The 12,478-nt window shown below is 44.3% G+C and overlaps 2 protein-coding genes across 11 annotated transcripts in view; one reads left to right on the top strand and one right to left on the bottom strand.

The window, feature by feature from the left end:
• Window positions 1–902, bottom strand: part of FAM168B (family with sequence similarity 168 member B) — a 40,598-nt gene extending 39,696 nt beyond the window's left edge. For 3 of the 8 annotated variants that reach the window (XR_005832145.1, XR_005832143.1, XR_005832146.1), the window contains exon 1: window positions 643–890. The gene's annotated coding sequence lies outside the window, so the exon portion shown is untranslated. Of the gene's footprint in view, window positions 1–316; window positions 352–642 lie in introns of those variants that run through there. The other 5 variants (XM_040621022.1, XM_040621039.1, XM_040621030.1 and 2 more) reach the window with 5 other exon arrangements.
• Window positions 903–11,926: 11,024 nt separating this feature from the next.
• Window positions 11,927–12,478, top strand: part of PLEKHB2 (pleckstrin homology domain containing B2) — a 61,000-nt gene continuing 60,448 nt past the window's right edge. The window contains exon 1 of one of the 3 annotated variants that reach the window (XM_008692091.2): window positions 11,927–12,072. The gene's annotated coding sequence lies outside the window, so the exon portion shown is untranslated. The remainder of the gene's footprint in view (window positions 12,073–12,478) is intronic. The other 2 variants (XM_040620992.1, XM_008692090.2) reach the window with 2 other exon arrangements.

Raw genomic sequence — 12,478 nt, 5'->3', positions numbered from 1 at the left:
TCAAGCTGGAGGGTGAACACTAAGCTTCTGCCAGGCAAATGGAAAATTTTTCACTTTGTGAGTAGACAAACTGAATAGTTTACACATTCGAAATGATTACAACCACAAGAATCCTAAATCTAAGTTACAGAAAACAACACCCTGCCTCTTCCCCATTTTTTCGTACGTTTTCCTGACCCGATCTAAGACCAACCGCAATTAGGCCCAGAGAACATTCTTGTGCAGACTCCAGAGAACATTCTTGTGCAGACGCCACCTCTCCCCGGCCACCTGGGCAGCAGCCCCCCCCTCCCGCTCCTGGCCGCCCACACCGCACCTGCCCGAGCGCGGGTCCGCGCCCAGCTCCGCCTCCCTCGGGCCCCCAGATGCCCGGTCTGCCCCACGGGAAAAAGCACAGCCGGGCTTCGTCCCGCGGGGACCGATAGGCCGTCCCCCCCGCCGCGCCGCCAAGCGACCCCGAGCCGCGAGCCCGACCTTGGCGCCGCCCCAGGCCGGCCGCACAAAGCGCCGCACTTCCGGCCGGGCAGCGCCTCCGCCCCAGCCCGCCACCCCGCCACCCCGGCCCACGCGCAGCCCCGGGCCCGAGAGGGCGCCGCGGCCCCTCCGCCCCGCCCCCGCCCGGGGGCGCCCGCCCGCACTCACCGCGCCGCGGCGGCGGCGGCCTGGGCCTCGGTGACCAGCGCACGCCGGCCCGGGGTGGGCTCGGCGGTGGGGCTCGGCGAGGGGCGAGCGCCGCGGAGGGCTGCTCCGATGCGGGAGCTGAGCCTCAAAGTCCCCCGTCGCCGCCGCCGCCTCCCCGGCCCGCGCTTCCAGTCGCTCCGCTCCGCCCGACCCGCCTCTCCGCAGCCCGCGCTACCCACCGACGCTGCGCGGCCACCGAGTCTCCGACCTCACTTCCGCCTGGCGCGCGCCGCAGCGAGGGCGCGCTGGGCACGTGACTGGAGGGCTGCGTCCAGACTCGGGTGGTGGCGTGCGCGCTCCCGCTGGCGACTGAGAGGCGCCCGGATGGAGATTCTGCCGGTAGCTGCGCGGCGAGCGACCCAGGGTGGATCTGTCTACCCTAGGGCGGCGCGTGCGGTGGGTGAGGGCGAGAAACCCGAGCGGCCAACGCCGGACATCTGTGTCAGCCTTTCGGAATAAGCACTCCTCTGGACTGTTCCTGCTTACGCTATTTTTGCCCTTATACTAATGAAATATGGAAGGAACATATTGGAACATAATTATAGTTTTACTAATTTCTTATGAGAAATATGTCTTCGATTTCGTATTTTTAAAACAGCCACCGTACTACAGGAATCTGTGTGTAAACGAAGACACGAGGGTGTGCTGGTGGTTTGTGACTCGGTCCTGGCTGTGATGCTCGATGGTGACTACTGAGGGCAAGGCTCAGCACCGTAGCCAGGGCTGGTGTGGTGGCCGCAGTCGAAGTGCTATCCGACCGAATGGCGAGGGAGCCCGGCCTGGAACATCCCAGGGACGGTCGCAGCACAGCACGTCCCAGCCCCGCCAGCCAGAGCACCAAGTACAGGTCGCCAACGAGGACACTGCGCTCGCTCTGCTGATCACTGTTTCCAAAGCTCTGCATTCATTAGGTCGTAATAAAGCATTTTGCAAATGAGGGAATTAAAACACAAAGAAGTTGATAAGCCTTCAAGATCACGCTACTAGGAAACCCACTCAGGATTCAAACCCCAACATCCGGCGTCGGAGTGCATGCAATTCTCGGATTTAGTTTTCCCAGAACAGCTATAGCTGCTTGTGTGACATTGATAGGACCCACGAGTTCCTTGCCTGAGCTGAGAGTCAGTGAGTCTGCCTTGAAGAGTGGTGGAGGAACCTGTGATGCAGGCTGGGATGGGTCCTTTGGAAGGGCCTGGAGAAAGCAGGACAACCCTGTGGGCCTGTACTCAGCAGAAAGCCCGGGGAGTTTACCTTGACGACCAAGCAGAGGAATAACCTGATATGGAGGGACACTCAGTACATACAGTTCCTAAAGACACTGCCGGGCATATCTGTAAGAACTCAGAGTAGGTTAAAGTAGTGGCAAGGGACATGGTTTCTGGTAAGCTGTAAATGTTGACTTTTTTTTTTTCCTAAGATTTATTGGGGGGGGTGGGCTGAGGGAGAGGAAGAGACATCTTCAAGTAGGCTCCCTGCTGAACTGGGCTGGATCCCAGAAACCCCAGACTTGAGCAGAAATCAAGAGTTGCCTGCTTAAGGCACTAAGCCATCCAGGCGCTTCTGAAGATTTTATTTTTTAGTAATATCTACACCCAAAGTGAGGCTGAACTTACAACCCCAAGATCAAGAGTAGCATGCTCCACTAACTGAACCAGTTAGAAGCCCTAAATGTTGACAGTTTTAAGTAAGATTATGTTACTCTTTAAAAATCCATTACCATATAAACGCTATGGCGATTCAATTCCCACCTTTTTCCACTTTAAAATACATGAGTAAGTTCTATAACAAAAAAAATTTTTCCCTTTTCTCTTGACTGCTTCAATTTCACTGCCCCCACAGAATTTTGCCCTAATATACTTGGTTTGTTGTTGTTTTTTTTTTGATCACTTGTATCTGTTCAGGATAGCTAGGAAATGCTCCAGTACAACAAACCCAAAATTTCAGTATCTTCACACAACAGAATTTTATTTCCAACATACGCATCAGGTCAAAAACAGGTCGGATCACCTGAAAAACTACACAAACAATAAGAGAATTCAGTGACAAGCAATAATCAAAATGAAAAATATATATATAGCTATCATGCGTCTAGTTAACCAGTTAAATTAAATTACAATACAATTAAATTATACAAAATATCAATATTATACAAGGAATATATAAATATAATGATATAATGCCAGCAATAAACTTATATAAGAATTGCACAAGATCTATGTGAATAAAACTTTAAATAATTCCTGAATGGCACAAAAGAACACTTAAACACATGGAGAAAAACATCATATCCTTGGATGAGTACATTTAACATCAAAAAGATGTCAATGCTCCCTAAATTAATTTATAAATTTAAATACAATTCCTATGAAACACCAATAATTACTTTTAACTAGAGGAAGTGATTCTAATTTACATATGGGAAAAAATCAAAAAGAATCAAAAGAAATAATCTTCCAGGAAAACTTTGAAAATAAAGAGTAATAGGGTGGTGGCTGGTTACTAGATAAGAAAACATATTTAAAAGCCTTAACGAGGCACCTGGATGGCTCAGTTGGTTAAGCATCTGCCTTCAGCTCAGGTCCTGATCCCAGGGTTCTGGGATAGACCCCTGAATCCTCCTCACTCAGTGGGGAGTCTGCTTCTCCCTCTCCCTCTAGCCCTCAACCCCTGCTCTTGCTCTCTCTCTCAAATAAATAAAATCTTAAAAAAAAAAAAAAAAAAGCCTCAATAAGGAACACCTGGGTGGCTAAGTGGGTAAAGGGTCTGCCTTCAGCTCAGGTTGTGATCCCACGGTCCTGGGATCAAGCCCCATGACCAGCTCCCCATTCAGCGAGGAGTTGGCTTCTTCCTCTTGCTCTCCATCTGCCCTGCTCATATTCTCTTCCTCTCTCAAATAAATAAATAGAATCTTTAAAAAATAATAATAAAGTCTCAGTAAATAAAGCAGTGTGTCATTGATGCATGAATAGACAGACCAATGATATATAACAGAAAACCCAGAAATACACCCCAATGATTTTGGAAATCACCAAGGATAAAGATGGATCATTCAATAAAGCTATTGGGACGAAAATATAGCCACCTGAAAAAACATAAAATTGGGTCCATACCTTACACCATACCGGAGTGAAATCCAAATCAAAAAAGGTACAAATGTGTAACAGTGGAATCATAAAAGGACAAGAAGAAAACATGGGGAAAATCCTTTTTAATCTCGGAGTAAAGAAGGCCTTTTTTTTTTTAAGATTTATTTATTTGAGAGAGAGCAAGAGCAAAGGAGCACAAGCAGGGGGGAGGGGCAGAGGGAGAGGAAGAAACGGGGAGCCCGATGCTGGACTCGATTCCAGGACGCCAGGATCATGACCTGAGGGGAAAGCAGACACTTAACCGACTGAGCACCCAGGTGCCCTAAAGAAGGCCTTTCTAACTCCTGCTCAAAATCCAGAAGCCATGACTATGAAAAATATTGGTTTGGCAAAAAGCACCATGAACATAGTCAAAAGACAGATGATTAACAAGGAATAAATAGTTCCAACACATGTGATAGACAAAGGGATAATCTCCCTAGCATAAAGGAATTTCAAAAGTTAGTAAGAAGTCCTACAAGCCAGTAAAAAACAATGATGAAAGTTCACAGAAAAGAAAGTAAATAGCTCTTAATCCTATAAAAAAATTCAATCTTACTCATTAAGAGAAAAATGCAAGTTAAAACCTTTGATATAGCATTTCCCCCTATTTGATTGGCACATATCCAAAAAAATTGATGGTACACTATATTGATGTGGCTGTGGGGAAGCAGGCACACTGCTGGACTGGAGAAAGGACTGTTTGGTGATGTATTGTGAGAAGTATACACGAAACATTTGACCCAACAATTCCACTCCTGGGAATTTGTCTATAGAGATGCTCTCTGGGGTATAAAATGAAATAGGTGCAAGCTTATTCATTGCAGCATTGTTGTGAGTAGCAAAATATTGGAAACAACCCTAGTGTCCATCAATAGGGGACTGATTTACTGACTGGTCTCCATACAATAAATTACCCTCTAACTCAAGAAACAAATAAGCAACCTTTCTATATGTTGAAATGGGAATATCATTAGGGTAGACTGTCAAATGAACAAAGCAAAGGATAGAACTGTTCTTATAGGCTGAATTGTGTTCTCCCACTTTTAACTCATATGTGGAAGCCCTAACCCCCAGTACTTCAGAATCTGTATTTGCAGATAGGGCCTTTAAAGAAATACTTAGGTTAAAATAAGGTCAGTGGGATAGGCCCTAATCCAATCTGATTGATGTCTTTATAAGAAGAGGAGATTAGGACACAGACAACACAGATGACTGGACAGCCGTGTGAGGACACAGTGAGAAGGTGATCATCTACAAGCCACAGAGAAAGACATCCGGAGAATCTAACCCTGCTGGCACCATGATCTTGGACGTCTAGCCTCCAGAACTGGGAGAACATAAATTGTTGTTGTCTAAGCTGTTTTGTCTGAGGTATTTGTTATGGCAGCCCTAGTCAACTAATACAACTGGGTTAAAGAACATTGTGTAAAAAGGGGAGATGAAAATACATATTAGTATTTACTTGTGTACAAATACAGAAATAACTTCTGGGGCGCCTGGGTGGCACAGTTGGTTAAGTGTCTGGCTCTTGGTTTTGGTTCAGGTCATGATCTCAGGGTCCTGGGATCAAGCCCCCCATCAGGCTCCAAGCATGGAGTCTGCTTGAGACTCTCTCTGCCTCTGCCACTTGTGCTCTCTCTCTCTCTAAAAATAAGTAAATAAAATCTTTAAAAAAAAAACAAATACAGAATTAATTTCTAAAATCCGAGAAACTAGCAGTTGTGATTACCTTTAGGCCAGGGACAGAGTGGGCCCTGAGCAAATGGGGGACAGGGGTGAGCAGAATAATTTTCAAGGTTTGTTTTTCTTTTGAAATATATGAATGTATCACATAGGCTAAAATTAAATTATAAATAAATAAAAATCTAATATACTTCCTGGACTGTAAAATGATATAATCATTTTGGAAAAAGATCTGGTTGTTTCTTAAAAAACTAAACACACGCATGTCCTATCACCTAATAAATTGTAGGTATCTGCCAAAGAGAGTTGAAAACATACATCCAGGCAAAGGAATTTTACAAAAATGTTTATAACAGTTTTATTCATAATAGCTAAAAATTGAAAAAAGTACACACAAATATCATCAGGAGAATAGCTGAACAAACTTGGTAGGGTGCCTGGGGTCTGCTTACAATGACCTGTACTGGCTCCTGAAAGCCTAAGGATACATTTTCAGGAATTTGGCAAGACATTTGGCAAGACGGACATTATTAACAGTTGTAGACATTTGATATTAAAAACAAAAAAGATTCAAAAACTTATCCTTTCCTAATTTTTGTGTTTTGTTGTTGCCTGTGCCCTGAGGCTCTTTGCTGCTGTTGGAACTGCCTGGTGGAAATATTCTGTAACACTAGGCTACGGGGCTTCCTTTCCCGCCTCTCCTCCGTGAGGTCACGTTGTAACCTGAAATCAACCATGGTCAGATTATCTACACCATGCAACTTGTCCAGTAATACTAATCAGGGCTTGATTTATTGTTTGCTAATTTTATAGGCTTAAGAATATGATAGAGAGGGGCGCCTGGGTGGCACAGCGGTTAAGCATCTGCCTTCGGCTCAGGGTGTGATCCCGGCGTCATGGGATCGAGCCCCACATCAGGCTCCTCCGCTATGAGCCTGCTTCTTCCTCTCCCACTCCCCCTGCTTGTGTTCCCTCTCTCGCTGGCTGTCTCTATCTCTGTTGAATAAATAAATAAAATCTTTTAAAAAAAATAAAGAGTATGAACTTGAACTTCTTTATAGTATCACATTTCACTCCAGAAGGGTTACACCAATCTACCGTTGCACAAACACTGTACCACTGACTGTCTCATCAACTCCTTATATTGAGCATTTCATTAAAAATCTTTTAAAATTTGATCACTAAAAATCTATTTCATTTGTTTTAATTTGCATTTATTAGATTACAGGCAAGATTCATTTAAAAATGTTTGTTGCGGGGCGCCTGGGGGGCTCAGTAGTTTACATCTAACTCTTGATTTCTGCTCAGGTCATGATCTCAGGGTCAAGAGATCGAGCTCTGTGTCTGCATCTGTGTCAGGTTCTGCCCCTGGATGGACATGCAGCCTGCTTTGCCTACCACTCCCTCCCCACTGCGTTCTCATTTTCTCTCTCTCTATAAAAAAAAAAAGAAAAAAAATGTTCGTTGCATTTGCTTTTTCTCTTATGTGAATGATTTACTCATACATTTTTTTGCCTGTTTTTGTACTGGAGTCTGACTGTTTTTCTTGCCAATCTATTTGAACTCCTTCTACATAAAAATTGAGGGGTTAATAGGAAAATAGCACTGTTTTCTGTTCACTATCTAGCTGGAGGCAAAGTTTTTAAGAGTACACAATTTTTGGTTTGGTTTTGGTTCAGCACATAGGATTGAACATAGGAATCTACTTCCCTTCCCTTCCAAACCCTATTTAGGCAAAAGAAAAAGTATTTTTATTTATTATTATTATTATTATTATTATTATTATTATTATTAAGTAGGCTCCATGCCCAGCATAGAGCCCAATGTGGGGCTCTAACTCAAGACCCCAAGATCAAGACCTGAGCTGAGATCAAGAGTCAGATGCTCAACCGACTGAGCCACTCAGGCATCCCGCAAAAACAAAAGTATTTTTAAAAGAATGAGTCCTGAATAGTCCTGGAAAATAAGTGAAGGGTATGATCAGTTAACCAGACATTTAGAGACAGTTGAGCATGATAGAAAGCAATTGGGTTTGGCACACTTTGGTCTTCTATTCTCTCCTTAGAGTTCTATGAAATAGATACTAGGTGTTTAAAAATAATAAGCAACACAGCTGGCTGAAGCAGTAGTAGAGGCTTGGGGGAGGAGAGGGACTCACTTTCATGTGGATGGTTTAAAGAGTCAGAGCAGGTGTGAGGTCAGGAGGGGGAAGGGTGGTGAGAAATAGGCCTGTAAACAGGGACAGTGACAGCAGGCTGCCCGTGCCACAGCTGTGCCCCATCTCTCTTCCCCATTCTTGTGTGCATGGACAGTTTCATGTTTATAGTGGGCAAAAACACAACCGCTCTCCTCAAAAGAAATGGGCTCAACTATCTGAAGAAAGATAACACTTTTCAGCAGATGTTGAGGGCAAAATAAAATCAAATTTAAACTTGCAAAAACTCATTATTTCCTACCCAATAAAGAAAGTTTCAGAATTTCCTTCTAAGAACAGCAAAGGTGCAGTGAGCAGAGTGGAAGAGCTTCCTAGTCCTGGACTAGGCTCGGCTTTGCCTTGACCGAAGAGCCAAGTCTGTTTCTCACTAGGATTCTCATTCTAAATGATGTGGGGTGCGGCATGGAAGGGCATGACATATTATTTCATGTCCTATTAATTTTTATAAAGTTTATTTATTTATTTTAAACGATTTTTAAAAGATTTATGTATTTCTTTGAGAGAGTGAGAGCATGAGCAGGGGGGAGGGGCAGTGTGAGAGGGAGAAGCGGACTCCCCCCTGACCTTGGGATCACAACCTGAGCTGAAGGCAGAAGCTTAAGGGACTGAGCCACCCAGGCGCCCCTTTTTATTTATTTTAGTAATCTCTACACCCAGCATGGGGCTTGAACTCATAACCACGAGAGCACAAGTCACATGCTCTACTGGCTGAGCCAGCCAGGGACCCTATGTCTTATTTAGATTTTCTTTTTTAACAACAAAAAAAACTTACACTTTCTTTCAATTTCAGTACTAGTAATTAGGGCAAAAAAGGGAGCGGGGCTAATCAGCACATAATTTGGTTTGATTGAGCTGAGGACCACAAATTCTATAGTGCCATGGAGCCAGGGGACTGATGAATGCAGAGTCCCAGTGTATCTCCTTGAAACCCCATTTCAATTCTCGGTCACAGGCCACATACTCAGTATTGGCAGATGTGCGGCTGGACATTAGGTGTTCTTACCCACAGTTGGCCTTCTTCCTCCTATATTTTTCTTGTCAGCAAACTTGGACAGAAAGCCCATTTTACTGGGCACTGCTCCTTGTGAGAGTGCCCTGCAACCATCCTCCAATCCAAATGCATCACTGGGTCCGGTGGCAGAAAGTTGGGTGTGCTGGGGTCAAAATGACTTAGGTGATTTGCGAGCATGTCAGAACACTCCAGAGAAGACTTTCATTTACCTCCATTTATGAAATCCCAGGAGTCCAGGATGATTAGGATCTGAACATTGCTGTTTGTCATATCACCAGTGACTGGTACACTATGATTTTTCAATTCATATTTATTGAATTGTGTTTGTAACTATGCACAAGGTATGGTGCTGGTGAGTGCTTATGAGCTTTTCTACCTATGGTAAAATTGTGTATTAATAGCCTAAGAGAACTATTTTGACCTGAATTCGTGTTAAAGAGATTGGAGAATTGAAAGAAAGAAAGAAAGAAAGAAAGAAAGAAAGAAAGAAAGAAAGAAAGAAAGGAAGGAAGAAAGAAAGAAAGAAAGAAAGAAAAGCAAGCCAATTTTACTAAACCAGAAAACTTACTAGAAGATATTTCCTGCTTCAGCTCCTGGAACATCTACATAAACCAAACTGGATTCAAATATTACTCTTTTCTGGGGCACCTGGGTGGCTCAATTGGTTAAGCGGCCAACTCTTATTTCAGCTTAGGTCTTGATCTCAGGGTTGTGAGTTTAAGCCCTGTGTTGGGCTCCATGCTGGGCGTGGAGCCTACTTTAAAAAAAAAAATCTATCTATCTATCTATCTAATTAAGTGTTAAGTGATTAATTGAAGAAAATTTGGAAAATACAGAAGTATGAAGAAGGAATAAGTCATCCATAGACCCATCACTTGAAGGCAATGTTTGTGTATTTTTGAACACTCCAAATCCAAGCCTTGAAAGATACCTAAAACTAACACAGAAGATAGGGCTAGTCTTATTGCTTTACTAAGAGAGGGTCAGGAACTTCAATGATGTCAGGCAATTTGCTCAAGCTCATCCTTGGATACTGGGACAAGGAAGAATTCTAGACGACTCCAATCTCTGAACTCTCAATTGACTAAGTCATGCAATTTTGCAAAAGATTAGATTGGAAGGCATCACAATATTTCCCACCCTGAATTTCTTTTCAGAGAGGAGCTGGGTTAAGACAGGAGCTCTTGCCATCACGGTTTGGAGTTTTGAAGACCATTAACTACAGGCCTTCCCAAAGTTGTTGTTGTTGTTGTTGTATTTAAATGTGTGTTTGTATGTGTGTGTAGAGAAAGAGAGAGAGAAAGAGAGTGAAAGTTCACATGCAAATGTTAAAAATGAGAAAGTGGTCCCAAAATGGAGTCATTTGTGCAAAATTCCACACTACCAAAAAAAGATTTAATACCTAATCTAATTGTAGTTTCAACCTCCCAGGAATAACCTTTAGCCAGACAACAGGGAATTGCCTGGTAAGCAAAATGAGATAATCCTCTTGACAGACCCCTTTTGATCTCTTTAGGAAGGCAAACTTTCCTGAAACAATGCATTCTTTGCTAATAACTTTCTTTTCCTATCCTCTTTCCACCTTTAAAAACCTTTCCTTTCCTACAGCTCATTGGAGCTCCTTTCTATTTGCTAGATGTGATGCTGCCCAATTCATGGAATCATTGAATAAAATCAATTTGATCTTTAAATTTACTCAATTAAATGTTCACTATTTATCACAGAAAAGAAAACAAATCTTAAGCGTACAGCTCAGTAAATGTTTACAAAATTCACCCTTCAGGAGTAGGGTTGTGGGAGGCTCCCTCAGGCCACTTCCCAAGAAGGGTCCCTACCCTGAGCCCAGAGGCTCCACAGGGGCTTAAGAGCATCTTAAAAGTTTAGCAGTAAAGATTACTAACATTTCCCTTTTCTCCTCCATTGTCTTTTTTTTTAAACAAATTTTTTATTTTGGAATAATTTTATTTTTTTAAGATTTATTTATTTATTTGAGAGGGAGAGCACAAACAAGGGGAGTAGGAGAGGGATAAGCAGGCTCCCTGCAATGCAGAGCTCCACCCAGGACCCTGGGATCAGGACCTGAGTGGAAGGCAGATTCTTAACTGACTGAGCCACTCAGGTGCCCCTGGAATAATTTTAAATTTGCAGAAAAGTTAGTATACTCTTCACTCAGTTTCCTGTAATGTTTATGTCTTACATAATCATGGTGCGATTATCAAAACTAAAAATCACAAGCAATTATTATTAATTAAAATCAAGAGTTGATTTGGAATTTACCAATTTTTTCGCTAACATCCTTTTTTTCTGTTCCAGGATTTCACCCTGGATCCCCCATTGCATCTGACAGTTTCTCAGTCTTCCCTTGTTTTTCATGACCTTTACAGTTTTGAGGAGTTCTGGTGCAGTAGTTTTCGGAATATCCATCAGTTAGGATTTGTCTGATGTTTTTCTCATGGTTAGATTGGGACTATAAATTTTTTGGAAGGAAGACCACAGGAAAAGTGACCTTTTCATTACATCATGTCAAGGGTAAATATTATCAACATGGCTTACCATGGCTGATACCAACCTTGATGACATAGTTGAGTAGTGTTTGTCAGATTTCTCCACTGTAAAGTTATTTTCCCCCCTTCTCACACTCTTTGGGAGGAAGTAATTATGCAAATTCGGGGTGTGTGGGTGGAGATTAATACCTACTCTGGATTGGGTATGATTTATTAGAATGCCTCTATAAAAAAGACTTCTCTCTTCTCCCTATTAATTAACCATTTACTTACAAAAGAATGGACTCTATTAGTTTTATACTCTAAATTATAATCTAATACTACATAATTTATTTTGGTACTCAAATTGTTCCAGATTTGGCCATGGGGAGCTCTTTCAGGTTGATTCCTTTGTCCTTTGACATGCCTCCATGATTTTACTTTTTGAGCATTCCTTTCTTCTGGCGCTACACCAGGCTCCAGACTGAGGTTGTACTTTCCCTGCCACAGCTCTAGACCCATTCATTTTTCTAAAGAGCCCTGGCTCCTTTTATTGGAGGATGGCATTTGGACGAAGACCAAGATGCAAACAATTCCTTTTCAGTTGAAAATTAAACCTCCACGTAAGCAGAGTTGAGGACGCCTCAAGACCCTCCTCTTCCTCCTGCGACTACCCAGGTTCCGCGATGGCTCCCGCGACTATTCCAAGCATGCCCCGCGCGGCCGGGCGCATGCGCGTCGGGGCGGTGTGGCGTTGGACAGCGGCCCGGACGTAAACGTGAGGCAGTCGGAGTCGAGGAACCCCAGCTGCGTCCTTGGGCTCCCGCGCCCGGCTTCGGTGCTCCGCGGCGGCGGCCCGAGAGTTTGTAGGTAAATGTGTCCGTTCCGTCCGCGCTGCCCCAGGCCCCCTTCTGCTCCCCAGCCCCCAGAGTTGGTTCCTCTGGAGCCTCTCCTAGAGCCGCCCAGCCCCGCACCCCTCCGAGAAGATCCCCTCTCGACCCGCGTCCCGCCCCTCTCCGGCGTCGGTCCTTGGAGAGCCTCGGCTCGAGTCTCCCCGCTCCGTGCGCCCTCCCCTTTCCGGGTGTAGGTCCCTGCAGAACTTCCCGTACAGCCGCCCAGCCCCGCACCCCTCCAAGAGGACCCCCCTCCCCCCGCTTCCAGCCCGCGGCCCGCCCCTCCCCGGCGTAGATTCCAGCCATCTCCAACGCCGTCCACTCGCCACCCCCCTCCCCGGGCCACCTTCTTCTCTTCCCCGGTGTCGGCCCCTCCACAGCCT

Source organism: Ursus maritimus, unplaced genomic scaffold (genome assembly GCF_017311325.1).
Source record: "Ursus maritimus isolate PB19 unplaced genomic scaffold, ASM1731132v1 scaffold_10, whole genome shotgun sequence".
Lineage (NCBI taxonomy): Eukaryota > Metazoa > Chordata > Mammalia > Carnivora > Ursidae > Ursus > Ursus maritimus.
Note: the sequence above shows the minus strand (reverse complement) of the source record. Positions and strands in the feature narration are given on the sequence as shown.